General features: G+C 41.5%; 1 protein-coding gene across 1 annotated transcript in view; it reads right to left on the minus strand.

The window, feature by feature from the left end:
* LOC135076113 (alkaline phosphatase-like) overlaps positions 1 to 14,577 on the minus strand; it is a 113,229-nt gene that overhangs the window by 39,381 nt on the left and 59,271 nt on the right. The gene's annotated exons all lie outside the window — the stretch shown is intronic.

Below are 14,577 nucleotides of genomic sequence, written 5' to 3' on the forward strand. Positions count from 1 at the left end.
CATTGAAGCCCAAATTAAAGGCATTGTTTGTTGACCAAACTTTAGTAACGAAATATTAATTGTACTTTAATATTAATAAGAATTTAATTAACTACAAAAGCCCGATATAATATTATTATGGTATTCAGTGAAACCACCGATTTTCCATTTAAGTAAAATACACACGAAAATAGACTTGCTGTTATTAAAATAATTATTACCTACTTTTATCGCGACAAGTAAAGAACACAACGTTACCTGCACAATTAATATCAATTCATCATACAAATTGCTAATTCAACAAAAGCTGCAATGGTAAAAATGCAAAGGTGGCTTATCTAAAGAGAAATAAACCGTAATTTTGTCACATAAATTGCAACACAAGGAAATACTAATGAGAGTACAACGTACATTATTTAACTCACTCACTTATTACGGTGATTAGTCAAGATTACTACGAAATGGAGGTATAAATGGTTTTCTACCAATTTTCACTTATCAGCCATTGCCCAAGGAAATACGAAAGAAAAATTCTACTAATCCTACTAATACATCATGTCGTGTCCCAAAATTCAACGATAAGCCGGCGCCATGGGGTTAGAGGTGGGCGCCGATATAAAATTGGCCGGCGGCGGCGCGCCGACTTTTTGACCTCGGCGGCGGCGGCGTCGGCGGCGTGACCTTGTTTGACCTTTGTTCATTAGGTATTTTTTTAAATCTGCTTTTTTAGTATCTGTCGTCAAGACTAATCAGGTGATTTGCAGTTGGTTGGGGTTTGAGCCACTAAAGCAGTGGTTTACCCTAGTAAATTAGCTCTCTTGATCATAGATACTTTGATATTTGGATAGCGGGTTTGGCTGAGATCAGGTTCTCGTGTATTTCCTAAAGGCGAGCGTACCAATGTGCCGATAAAAGTACCCTTAACATGTATTTTTGAGCTCTTTGGAGGCACATAGTTAATGTTGGATTCGCTGACTGTTGGTGGAATATTATATTCAGTTCCATTTTATTTATATTTATGGTCTTTCCATGTTATCCTACGGTCCAGGATTTTGATGCAGGTTGATTGCTGCAATGTGTCGAGGTCTAGATTGGCCGGAGGATAGGTTTCACGTCTTAAATGATAATATGGTGAGACTTCGGGGCTTAATTACATGCGCCACTTGGTCAGCCAAGCAGCTGACATTGCAACAGTCTAGTCACTTTAAGATCACAGTTACATTTGAGGAATGCCGCAGCTTTCTGGTGTCTGGGCTACTTTACTAGTAGATGTTATAGAGTATCGGATCAAGTACAGAGTCCTGGGGTACTCCAGCTCTGCAGCTAAAAAGAGAAGATTTTGTCACCGAGTTTGATTTAAAACTGTCTGTCACTGAGATAAGAATCCATCAGCAGGTAGTAGAAGTGTGCTGAAAGGTACTTTTTAATTTCATAGAGTAGTCCTTTATGATAAACCCAGCTGAAGCCGCAGCGAAAGTAGACGTACAGGATTCTTTCTTTTCCAAACATTGTACTGATTATGGTTAGTATGGTTTCTGCCAAAATTTATGGTCGGGTATACTATATTACATGGGTCATACTTAGGCAAGGGAATAAACGAGCAAGAATGATCCTTTTCCATAAATTTAACAATACAAATGTCAGATTAATTGAGCGATAAGAGAATTCGTTAGGCGACTTTCCAGCCTTATGGATCATTTCCAAAGTTAAGAGACTTGCGAGGTTCTTCTCACTCAGTGTGGTCATTGTCAAGACCATGGACTTCATGGTGATCAGATCAAATGCAAGTGCTTTACGAGGGTCCATTTAGGCTATTTCTTTAGCTTAGCCATCTCTCTTAGCGTTAGTTCTTTCGTTTCAGCCGAAAAACGTCCTGCGCCGCTCGCATCCAGGCACTTCCTGCGACCTTCAATCCTGAATCCTCTCAAATCACAATGGGAAGGTTTGGCAGCACAGCACCTAGAATGGCGGGAGATTGTGTTGTGTAGAGGCGAGTCTGCGAATTCAACGAGCAGCGCATAACTGAACTCGACGCAAAACGCGATGATGTAAATCCCGTCCATCTGCCGCCATTCACTATAATTATGTTGGCGGCAGGTAATTACTCTTAATGTGCGAGGAGTTTGCCGTGAAGATCGGCTATGTAAGCCATCTTCGGGCGCACCAGCGCCGCTAAGACAGCTAAGTCGAAGTGGTCACCATGACCGAAATCGGTCGGATGAATCATCATCATCAGTAGGAATCAAAGACAGGCATAGCTGCAAGTCTCGGATCAAGTCCAATGCTTGATCTTATTTTTTTGATTGAATGGTGGATTTTTGGATTGTCCGTGTCAATGGGTTTAAATATACCGGCTTGTCATGTAGCAAAGGTCTGAGATTTTTCTTGTCAGTTCGCACTCATGTATTACCGGACCTAATAAGCGGAGAACACTTTGAGGGAGGTACTTTGTTGCCTTCCAGAGGTTGTGGTTCCCATTTGCTTTCCGAGACATATTTGACAATCTCTGTGTGTGATTCGCTTAAAGTATAGTCCAATAGTGTGGGTTATCTGCCAGACAAAGGCGGGGATTTTTTTCTTGACAGCAAGAGGGACCGGCGCCTCTCGCCATCAATTATTTACTAGACCAAGCAGTAACTTGAATAATGTACTTGATTAACTGTTAATATAGTTAGTATTAAGTTATTCAATCAATTATTAGTATATCAACGGCATTAAGTTCGCCTTGTGTACTAATTTATGTGGCATTCATCATTTCAGCCATAGGACGTCCACTGCTGAACATAGGCCTCCCCCAATGCTTTCCATGTTGATCGATTGGTAGCGGCCTGCGTCCAGCGCTTCCCTGCTACCTTTACGATGTCGTCGGTCTACCTTGTAGGTGGACGTCCCACGCTGCGTTTTCCGGTACGCGGCCTCCATTCCAGAACCTTTCTGCCCCATCGGCCGTCAGCTCTGCGTACTATGTGCCCTGCCCATAGCCACTTCAGCTTGCTAATCCGTCGGGCTATGTCAGCGACTTTGGTTCGTTTACGGATCTCCTCATTTCTGATTCGATCTCGCAAAGAAACACCAAGCATAGCCCTCTCCATAGCACGCTGTGCAACTTTGAACTTCTGTATAAGGCCTATAGTGAGAGGCCATTATATGGCATTAAAGAATAAATATTATAGTTAGTTCTTCTGTTATATGGTTTACTGATGGGTCAAAAATGGGCCCTAACGTAGGCTTTGGCGTGTATGGAGAGCAGCCGAAGCTTAGGCTATCTCAAAGCCTGGGTAAATTTGCCTCTATCTTTTAGAAGTCTACGCCATTATTGAATGTGCGGAAGCTAACCTGCGAAAAAATTATGCCAACCAAATAATTTACATTAACTCAGACAGTCATGCCGCGCTGATGGCCTTAAACTCCAACTTAATCACCTCAAAGTTGGTAGAAAACTGCATGAGTCGACTGAATACCCTAGCAAAACGTAACAGAGTAACGCTGAGATCGGTTCCAGGTCACGCGGGAATCGTAGACAATGAAAATGCCGACGAACTGGCCAGAGCGGGAGCGGAGGGAACACAATATGGTCCAGAACCCTTTTGTGGCATTCCCAAAAGTCTCGCTCGAATGACCCTGGAGAACATCTATTTAAACAAATCCTTTAAGGCATGGTCAGACACGCTAGGATTAACTCATTCCAAAGCTCTTATAAAAGCCTATGACCGAAAATACTCTAAGCAGATCATAGGACTGAGTAGGATCAAAATGCGCATCTTAGTTCGAGCCTTCACTGGACACTGCAGCTTAAACAAGCACTTGTCCACTATGGGACTGTCCAAATCAAGAACGTGCAGGATGTGCCAAGAGGCAGATGAAACGCCACTACACATTCTCACGGACTGCGGACCTTTGATGCGCAAGTGGAGCTTACGCCTGGGCAAACACATCCTAAGCCCACAAGATGTAAAACATATCGCCCCCCAAAAGATACTGCAATTCCTAATGGATGCAGGACTCGGAGGCGAACTATAGGGAAAATCGGCGATCACAATAGATCGGTACCGGTCGCAGTGATACTAGGACTTTATTGAACTAGAATAGCCGCTCAACTCAATAAAAAAATAGTTCTTCTTTTGAAACACAAATTAGTACAGTATAGGAGAGGAATAAATTGCAAATAGTTTGTACAGTATCAGTATCGGCGCGCCGACAGCTGGTCGTCGGCGGCGGCGGCGTGAAAAAATTCGCGGCGGCGGCGGCGCGCCGGCGTGGCGCCCACCTCTACATGGGGTGGACAAGGTCATCCATCATGATTACTTTAGGAAAATTAAGAAAAAAATCCTAAAGTAGTCATGACCTTGTCCACCCCTATGGTGCCGGCTTATTGTTGAATTTTGGGACTAAAACTATGGAAGTTTGTGAGGATAGAAATAGACAACGATGAATTTTTTACTCTTGGTTTAATATTTGGTGGTACCTAGTTTTTATCCGCGTGTCCCCTACACGCGTGGTAAGAACTTTCTGACATCGAAAATCATGCGGGTAAAGCCGCGGTCGTAAGCTTGTACAACTATAAAACTACACGTCACGCAATACAACGCAATGTAATGATTCATTTTGTACCTATAAAAGGAACTAAAAAGTTATAAAGAGCGATCAATCATGACCCGCTCCATTAAATATCGCGTTTGTTTTTTTCACCTTCCGGGCACGAAAGTTTAACATAATAAATACTTTTGCTTTATTTATGTTTCTGAGTTCCCCATCTTAACTGAAAAGTTGGTAATTTGACTAGCAGTACCTTTTTGTTTTGGAATAATAAAAACAACCTTTAGTCTACTCAACCAGGTTTCGAAATTGTCGAAAGAGTTTAATAAATTAGAATTTCTTAAAGTTAAACAGTTCTACGAAGGGCTTAGCGACGGTTCGTTAATAACATCTTGACGACCGCTTAAAACTTTTTTAATAAAATATGCATCATAATTCAGCGTCCGTCAAATGTTCCCCCAAATTGAGTCACTCTCAGCGCTTGTCTTTCCTTTTTCTGAAGTGCAAAAATGTGATATTTCATTTCCTTTATTATTTTGTAGCCGCTTAACAGAGTTGTTTAAAAATATCTGCTTAAATCACTTGTCTTTCTTTTCTCTGACATGTCTTGAGCTTTGGAACTCGTTATTTTAATTTATCATCGTTTATCATCATTTTCAAATTTTCAAGATTTTTGTATTTCATTCCGTTCTCTAGCAAAAAATATTTCAATAGGTAATCCAGTTTATCATGTTTCCAAATTATTATTAATATAGTATCTAATAATACGAGCCAATAGTAAACAAATTAACATTTTGCGCAGTCACCTCCAATAAACATTCTTCTTCTTCTTTTCGGGTCGACAACAAACCTACACAGTGTCTGCCCAAAACTCCGCCACAAGAGTGGCGTTGTCAGTAGCACTCATCAAATCCTCCCGAGTGCAGTTGCTTTATAAACATTTATTTATTTATTTTCTCACCAAATTAACAGAAAAAGCTAGTCAGTAGGTAAAATCAAAAGTATTAAATTATATTTTCGGAAAAAGTAAATGATCTATCCGTAATGAAAGGATCAGTCTAAGAATCATGTATAGCAATAAAAACATTGTTTTTGTAACAGGATGAGGGGATGTAATGTAATATACTTACCTCTGGTAATCATATATCACAGGTAATGATGTGTAACGCTGATACTCTGCCAACGTAAACAAAACACTGACGTCATAAAACACATGCGAGTAATGGTTACGAATATGTCTGTTACATAATTTTGGGAAAAAATCTGGAGTCAGGGAAACGGCTCACTAATTTAGCCGACTGCGCCAGCCCAAATAAAAAGATAAACCTCCACGCGCAAGGTAAAAAGATTTGAAGTGTGGCAGTTGGGAAATTTATTTTTATTACGTACGTTTTTTAAACGGTGCTTTGACGGAGGCAGTGTAGCCGGGTGTTTTTCGCTTTTAACGAAATTTATTTTAAATTGAAAATATCATGAATTCTTAATTTTTAAAGCGGAATTTGCTGCTCAGTTACATCTCTTGCAATTATATTTACATGCTCTTAATAATAACCCATATTAAAGCCTTAAATATTTGTTAGTTATTTGCAGTTAAGAGAAATCATAATTTTCCCATAAATATTGCCAATTTTACGGTAATTAGTTGTCTTTATCACTTCGTATTGTACTAGTTTACTTAACACTTTTAAGTTCTAAAAAACGTAAAAGTTAATTTTGGATCTTATTAATATAAGAGCTGTTTTGTTGTTGCATTATACTCGTAATCTACCTACATAAGTACGAGTAGGTACATGCGCAAACACACAATGTTACCACCCGCCCTAATAACAGAGACGGGAACGACGGGAAATGTCCCGGTGCTTGTGGGACATTTCATATTTTCCGGGTAAACGTACAAAAGTGGCCCCCGGGACCATTTCGGTGTATGGATATGCACCACTCTAGCAGATAGCCGATGCCGATCACCCCATAAAAGGGGATTCAAATTAAACGAGACCTTTCACATGGACTCTGTTTTAACTGAAATATTGAAAAATCTCAAATTTCTTTTTTCTTGTAATTTTGCTGTCATGAAATCATGTAGGTATGTAATAATACCAACTTTAAAGCGCCTAGCTTCTACATAAATGAAGTATCATGTAAATTGTTGTTATTATGTGGTTTTTCGTGGTAATAACAGTAAATTGTTTATTAATTTTCGTAATTTTAATTTAATTTGTTCATATTTATATTATAAATAAAAATTTACAAAAGAATAATTATCTAGTACCTACCTACCTAGTTGAAAAACGTGTTATCGCTTTAATTTCACTTCGTAATTTTCCAAATAAATAAGGAAATAAAAAACGTAAGAAAAACTGAATCTGTTCCCAATTCCCGACCCTTCTACGTCACTACAGATAGAGTAATAACTTATTTTCCGATTCCCCTCGAAAATTGCTTCCACACATACGGTTCGAACCATAACTCCTTATCAAATGCTCATAATCATGTATTAATGTAGCTCAAGAGACATTAGTCTATCTTACATCCTCACAACCGAGGGAAAAGCACATTCGCTCACTATCAGAGTTATATCCATTATGCATATTGGAATATCAATTTAGTTATCACGAGTAGAAACGTGCACTCAGCTCCTCGATCATTCGGAATGCAAATACGGTATACCTATGTTACTGTAGATTTTCCTTGCTATCTTTAGTTCTCGTATTCCCGCTTCAGACAATATTGCCGGTCGACTTTTTCTGCGACGTTTGAACCGTTCTGTTTTAGTAACTACTATCGTCTCAGCGAAAGCTATATTTTCTTTTGATTCATTAAAGATTCGATGGATGGTTCTTGATAGATTATTTATGTTGTAAAATATAGGGCAATTTGATTCTTTACTGAGATTATGTAGGTTAATAAGACATTAGCTATTCATGAGGAAAAATAATGTCATAGTCTTAGATTAAACTATAGATATTTATCGCTTATCTCAATTGGAACTTTTTACATTTTTAAAATGAGAATTTGCCTGGAGCCCTAGTTACACTTTAACTAGAAACATGCCTCTCAAAATTTTAAAGCTTGTATTAATTCCGTGCCTAGTATACCAACTAGTACAAAAGAGCATGTACCCACTCATTACGCAAGGCTCGCTAACGTATTCCGCAAGCAAACTCGCATAATTCGCTCAAATTCGACGTAAGCCGCTTCCCAAATCTCTCGTTAACCTAACCCTTCCTAACCAAGTTTACCATTTCAACATCTTGTTATTTTTGTCTTAAAAAAAGGACAATAGAAATCTTTTGTTGTGTAATTGAATCATTCGACGGAATGCCAATCGACCGCTCTCAAGACTGTAATCCCATTTCCTGTGGGATACACTGGAGATTGGCTCGGCCTCATGAAAAAATATTGAAAGTTTACGTCCACAGCGAAGTTATCTCCCAGTAACTCTTAATAATAAAAGCTTTAGAGGATACACGCCGTGATGGATACGAGTAAGTATTCTATTAGGCTAGCTTATTTATCGCGAAATATTTTTCTTTCATGATCCACAAGATTGCAATACCAATCTCATCATAGCTGTCTTTCAGAACAACTAAATTACCTACGTCTGGAGTAGACTTTTCATTCACATAGGTGTTCGAAATCTATGCGAACTGCGACTTACTCGTATTTATGAATTCAATGATAACTCATGTTATTTTAATCCTACACAAAATTTCTTCTTATTGAATTTTTCTTTTTAACTAAGTAAAAAGTTTAATAGGTATGTGATAGAAATACTTTTTCTTTGAGTGAAAAAAATATATTTTGGAGTTACTGGTAAAGTTCTTATTACACACACACAAAAAAATTACCTCTTTATAAAAAATACGTCCCACTCATGACCGATTATCCTCGATTACCTATTCTTATAATAGGGTACTCAACCCGATTTCTGAAATAAATAAAAAGGAAAACCTTTGTAAGGTATGATTATTCATTACTTATTTTCTGAAAGAATATTTAATTTTGTGCGACAAATTAATTTATTTTAGGTAGTATTTTGCATTAAAGCTTACATTATAATATTAGATCGCACATTATCAAGCTATGACTTGATTTGAGTTTGTCGTCATAGCTACTTTAAATTTTATTAATAATGCTCTAAAAGGTAGACTTAAGTGAGAGAAAACCTTCTTTACCTTCTGTGTTCAAATCGGTTTCGATATTACCTTATGACGTCACGCGTTCAGATGCAAATTAGACCGTTAACCCTAAAATGTTATAGCGGAACCCATAAATGAACTTTACACTTACGTTCCCGCGCGGTGAAAGGGATAATCGGGCCATAACAAGAAAACAATTTTTCCAGCAAATATAAAAAGATCGCGAGGATTACGGAGAATTGAGTTTTCGTGTTCTTTTACAAGGACTATTTGCTGGTCACAAATACCATGTTCAATATCAAATATCGGAGGTCTGAGAAATGTAATCCTACTTTAATTTTATCGTCCGCAACTTTGGTATATTTTTGTGGCCGCAAGTGCTTTTTGTTTAGAAAGGGTAGCAACCCATTATTTTGCTGAAAAGGATTGAAGAATTTTCATTTTATTCTTTTACTAGCCATTGCTGTTTTACAGATACTTGTTACAATGTTTTAATGGGCTGTTGTTTAATAGCCCATCAGACTTTTGTAGCAATATAGCATTTATTACCATCACAAAAGATCCTAAAATGTTTATCAGGATATCCACACATCACTCTTACATCGTGGGGATGTAACAACTGAGGTCACTTAAACTCGCCGTGGTACAGTCAGCGTCACCCAAAGTGAAAGTGACATGATGACACCCAAAGTGACCAAAAAGTTGATAACACAACCTTATTCCAATTGTAACAAAGACGTGTTGCGAACTTTTTGGCTACTTACTTTGGGTGTCACGAACTATTTGATGCTGACTGTACCAAACTTTGATGAGTCGTAATAGATGTCTGGGCACTGGGCATGCCCTTAATCGAACTGACAGCCTATCGTCCGAAGTATAAAATTGTGTTTCCTTTCAGAAACCGGGTTAATTCAAGTCTGAATGTCCTAATAACTAAACTGGTAACAATTAAAAAGCCTCCTTTCACACGATTTACCAACAACAAAATAACCTTATCTTTTGTTAACATATTGTTTCCACAACTTCAGCTCAGAATGGTCCGCTTATAGCAATAAAAGTTTTATTTTGAAGACTTATTCCTATCTCTTAGAAAACGATAAAGTTTTGATGTTGGAACTTTTAATTGCCGTCATAAAACACCTGGAGTAATGGAATAATGATTCATTAAGTAATCTTTTTATCTTTAAGATAAATCTTCTGGCAAATTCGTGACCTTAAGTAAGAGCTGTCTGCGGAATTCTTTAACTTGTGACATCACAATTGATGAGGCGCCTTTTCACCATTCTAGATAGTGCGGACGTACAGTCGACATCAGTAAATTTTAGTTACAAAATCACTCTTATTTCAAACTAAGTAAGATGCCACAGCTTTGAGGTTAATATGCCGTCGTTTGTGTCATAAGTACTATCTTAATAGTCTATCATAATCTAGTGTATAATCTAGGGCTAAAGGCGAAAGCTCAGTACAACATTTGATGTTACGATAATTATAGTAACCTACTGTGATATTTTGACTGCCTTGGTGGGTCGCATGGTATGGACTACTACGCCAAAGGTCGCAGGTTCGATCTCTGAACAATGCAAACATACCTTAAATTTGTATTACTCTAGGTGTCTCATCAGACATCCTACACATTATACATCTATAAAATGTATGTAATTAAAAAGTATTTAAGTGTGTCTAACTGTCCAAGTCGTCTGGTACCCAAAGTAATCAAAGCTTGTATTTAAGTACTTTGTAAAGTTACTACAAGCTTTGCGAAGTTTGGGGCTTGATAGCGCAGTGCAAAATGACCAAATAAATGGCGTGCTAATAAATCTATGTACAGTAATGAAGAGTAGCTACATTATTGTTTGTTTGTTTTAAAAGAAATTTAGAAACTGGATCAGGGCACTATCACGAAATTTATTTAAGTGCAACGCATGCAAGTAATAACTTAGATTCTCATTGACTCGACATGCCGTCGCCGCTAGTTGGCGCGACGCCCACAACAGCTAGTGGGCTGACTCCAATCATATACCCAATTAATACCGCGTTATGTACTTTCACTGAACTTTACCTACTGCACTGCTTGTGTGGGGTAGGTTAGTCAATATTATGTAGGTATACTTATTGGTATTAAGTATACTCAACAATTATATATATAAGGTGTTATTTTTTATACTGATCATACTTTACCAACGCATCTAATAAAATCATACAAATACAACCCAAGTGTTTTTAAAAAAAAATTCAGGCTAGTTTTTGTTTTTACTTTTCCTAACAAAAAAAAGATATTATTTTTACAACCATCCTGTCTTCACTCACTGCCTCTCTCTCTTTCTTTACTCATTTCATTCATACGAGTACGAACAATGGCCGCGCGCGTTCATTCAACGTTCACACACATAAAGGTTAGATTACACTAAACCTACGTTACCAAAAATTATAACTCGTGAGTATGTACCTACGATGTTACGTCATGTTAATAGGTACTACGCGCTGGCAGAAACAAAATCTAGCCACATAAGTAGGTAAATAAGTGTATTTTCATTAGTGTAATAGCGGGGGACTTTTCCAACGAACCGAGGCGAATCATCCGCGTTAAACTAGAAATTTAAAAAGAAGGATAGAAATTGGAATTCAATATCTACGGTTTCGTAATGCCTACGCAATTTATTTAGAGACGTAATAAAAAATTGATAAGTACATACCTATTACTACTTCGCTTCGCTTCAGTGGAAATGCACCCTAATATTGAATATGAATAGGTGTAATAATAATAATAATAAATAATTTATTTCAGACTTTCATCCATAGTTTGTTAGTAGGGAAATAAATAACACTCACTGATCAATTTTCCTGGTTTTAATTCTGTTAGCGACGTCGACAAAGGAAATACGCTAACTTATTAATTAGAATCGATTAGCAACGTTAACAGTCAGATAATGTTGTAAAATAATCAATTAGAGTCGATTAGAGATAAATAACATTCCATCTCTTTCTCACATTATCTGTCATCTCACTTGCACATCAATTACTCTTCCACACACTTCTGGAATATTCGAGAGAAAAAGAAACGGGACGGCAACATCGGACCTCTCGCTTCGAACATTCCAGAACTATGGTCCAGAACATGAGAGACAGAGACAGGAATATCGGAAGAGAAAGGGATGGATATAGCCCGGGGCCCTATAAATACGGAGCGAGGCGCTCCGGGAGACAAGTTTAAGTTTAATTGAAGTTAAGCGATCTGAAGAAGCAAGAACTGAGAAAAGGAAGCGAATAATAAACGCGAGAAGTCTCAGCAAGTGAAATAGTGGTTTTATTCCTGCAAGTAGCACCTACTACGCCTGACATAGTAAGGGCAAGCTCTCAACGGCAGTCATCATCGTCCGGTCAGCGCTCTCGAACACACACAAACGCATACAGTCCACTGCAATCCACCACATTTTCCTGGTCCTTCGAGCCGGATCACCACATTTTCCTGGTCCTTCGAGCCGGATCACCACATTTTCCTGGTCCTTCGAGCCGGATCACCACATTTTCCTGGTCCTTCGAGTAGCCGGATTACGGGAATAGCGAAGATGCCTGTCACCAGGTCAGAGAAGCTACGAGGTGCCGCCGCCGCGGCTAGCGCCGCCGCCGCAGGGAGAATTACGTCGCCGCCGGTTCATGGAGGAAGTACTCCGACGGAAACCACGGATACTCCATCAACGCTGACCCCGTATCCCGCCGGGGGCGCGTCCTCACCGCGCATCGCCAGGGACCACGCCGCGCCGGCTGTTAGCACCCGGGTTATGGGAGAGCCCGGCGTGCATTTGGGAAGAGGGGAACCAGCACCGCGCTCCTACACAGAGGAGATAACCGCCGACGTCACGAAGCCACACGAAGCACTAAGGGCCCGTATCGCGGAAGCAGAGAAGAGACGTGCCGCCGCCGCCGCCGCCGCCGCCGCCGCAGCCGCCGCCGCCGCCTCCACGCCCACCGCGGCCAATGTTGCCGCCGCCACCGTCGCCGCCGCCAACGCCGCCGCCGCGACTCCCGCGACTACGGTGACCACCGTGCCGACTGTTGAAGGACAGTACGCGCCACCCACGCCGCAAGTGCATGAACAAACGCCGCGACTGTCACGAGTGAATCAAGACACGCGCTCCGTCCGCTCGTCAAGAAGAAGGGCAGAAATAAAGGCCAAATTAAGAGTGGCCCGCCAGGAACTGGAAGTTGCCAAAGCGGAATTGGAGTTGGCCCAATTGGATTCCGACATGGAAGAGGATCCAGAAGAAGTGCAGTACAGGCAAATGCAGGTCGAAAATTGGTTGGACCACTCGAACACCATCGCCGAGAGGGTCCCGCCGGAACTACAACCGATACCGCCGCCGCCGCCCGCCGCGCCGCTGCCGCCGCCGCCACAAGTTCTACCGCTGCCGCCGCCACCGCCGCCGCAAGTGTTGCCGCCGCCGCCGCCGCAGCCGCTACCTACGGAAGGGAGAACAGACATTCAAGAGTTAGCCATGGCCATCACCAAGCTGTCACAGAGGGCAGAGGGTGGCCTCACGAGACAACTGGTCGACCTCCCAAGTTTTAATGGCGCATGTGAAGAATGGCTCGCGTTCAGAAGGTCATATGAAGACACCGCGCGCTCCTTCACGCCGGCACAAAATTTGGCGCGACTACGAAGGTGTCTCCAGGGGCACGCGAGGGAGGCAGTCAAGAGCCTCCTGTTCACCGCCGAGGATCCGGAAGAGCTGATGAAGAGCCTGGAGGTCCGGTTCGGCAGACCTGGAGCCATAGCCCTGGCGGAGTTAAAGAAGATGGAAAGGCTGCCAAGGGTCAACGAGTCATCAGGGGAGATCTGCATGTTTGCCAGCCGAGTCCGCAATGCCGTGGCCACCATCAGGGCACTCGGCAAGACAGAATATTTGTGCGCACCAGGGACCATGGAGTGTCTTATTGAGAAGATGCCGCCGACAATGAAGTCTCGGTGGCTGATGTACCAACGTGAGCGCCGGGCAGAAGGAAAACCAGCGCTCGAACTTATGTACGACTTCATGGAAGTGGAAGCAGATATGAACAGCGACTACGCTCCCCCAGAAGTGTCCTGGGAGCAGAAGAGGAACACGTTCAAGAGGCCGGTCCACCACGTCCCACAAGCGGAGGGATACTACGAAGATCAGAAGACCGACGTGAAGAAGTGCCCAGAATGCCAAGAAGATCACTGGCTGTACGGGTGCAAGAGGTACAGGGAATCCAGTGTAGACGGAAAATGGGAAATAGCAAAGAAGGCAAGAATGTGTTTCAAATGCTTGCGCTTCAATCACGCAAGAAACACATGCCGGGCACAGCCGTGCAAGAAGTGCACGAGGTGGCATCACACCAGTCTTCACTCGGAGAAGTCCGCAGCAACGAAGACTCAAGAGAAGCCCGTCAAAGGAGTTGTGTCGTCGGTGCACGCCACGAGCTGCGGAAGGACCTACCTCAAAATGACGCCGGTAAACCTCTACGGGCCCAAGGGGACAGCAAGAGTGCTCGCGCTCCTGGACGAAGGGTCCACCGTCACGCTGCTGGACTCATCAGTAGCGAAGAAGATTGGGGCGCAAGGGAAGCCAGAAGCCATCACCATCGAGATGGTCGGGGGGAATGGTATGGTGAAGAGCAACTCCCAGAGGATCAACATGAAGATCAAGGGGGTCCATTGTAGAAATAAACTCAACTTAGAAGCGAGAACTATCGACAACTTGAAGCTGACGAAGCAAGGTGTCGAAGAAGGAATGCTTCAGAACTGGAAACACCTGAAGAAAATTAAGAAGAAGCTGGTCTATGACAAAGAAGTACCTAGACTTCTGATTGGGCAAGACAATTGGGGGCTAATAGTCACACGGAGACTACGCAGAGGGAAGGCCTCCGAACCAGTTGCCTCTTTGACCAGCCTTGGATGGGTTCT

This window comes from Ostrinia nubilalis, chromosome 11 (genome assembly GCF_963855985.1).
Source record: "Ostrinia nubilalis chromosome 11, ilOstNubi1.1, whole genome shotgun sequence".
Classification (NCBI taxonomy): domain Eukaryota; kingdom Metazoa; phylum Arthropoda; class Insecta; order Lepidoptera; family Crambidae; genus Ostrinia; species Ostrinia nubilalis.